This window comes from Myotis davidii, unplaced genomic scaffold (genome assembly GCF_000327345.1).
Source record: "Myotis davidii unplaced genomic scaffold, ASM32734v1 scaffold1655, whole genome shotgun sequence".
NCBI lineage: Eukaryota > Metazoa > Chordata > Mammalia > Chiroptera > Vespertilionidae > Myotis > Myotis davidii.
This window is the reverse complement of record NW_006286480.1, coordinates 108,906-109,473: the sequence shown is the minus strand read 5'-3', so window position 1 is coordinate 109,473 and position 568 is coordinate 108,906.

Sequence of the window (568 nt, the reverse complement as noted above, 5' to 3'; positions counted from 1 at the left end):
GGGGCAGGGGCAGGAGGGAGAGGGGACTTGGAGCTCTGAGAGGGAGCCGGGGAAAGGGGCACGAGGGGCCAGAGTTGGGGCAGGAACAGAGGCGCACAAAGGTACAGGGCGCGCCGAGGGCGTTGCGGTGCCCCCAGGCCCTTGGGGCATCCACTGAACAGTTCTCAGGGTTCCGGGGCGCCAGGGCGCGCTGGGCATTTTTGCCGCAGTTGCCTGTTGCTTAGCAGCCGACTTGTCCCAGGCCTGCAGTGAGCATGTGTGGAATATGCACCGCACTCTCCAACTCCCCTCCTTCTCTCTGTCTCTCAACTCCTCCTCTCAGTCTCGGATGTGATCAGACAAGTCACGAGCTTGCCTGTGCAGAGCCTGCTGCTGCCTGAGGATCGAGGTAAGAACAAGTTAGGATTTTTTTTTTTTTTGAAGTTAGGGGGGCTTTTTTTTTTTTTTTTTTTGCAGTTAGTAGGGCCTTTTTTGTTTTTAAAGTTAGGAGAGCCTTTTTCTTTGAAGTTGGTTAGTTGGTTGGTTGCATCACAGTGATAATGCAAATTGTCAGTGCTCAGCACCAGGG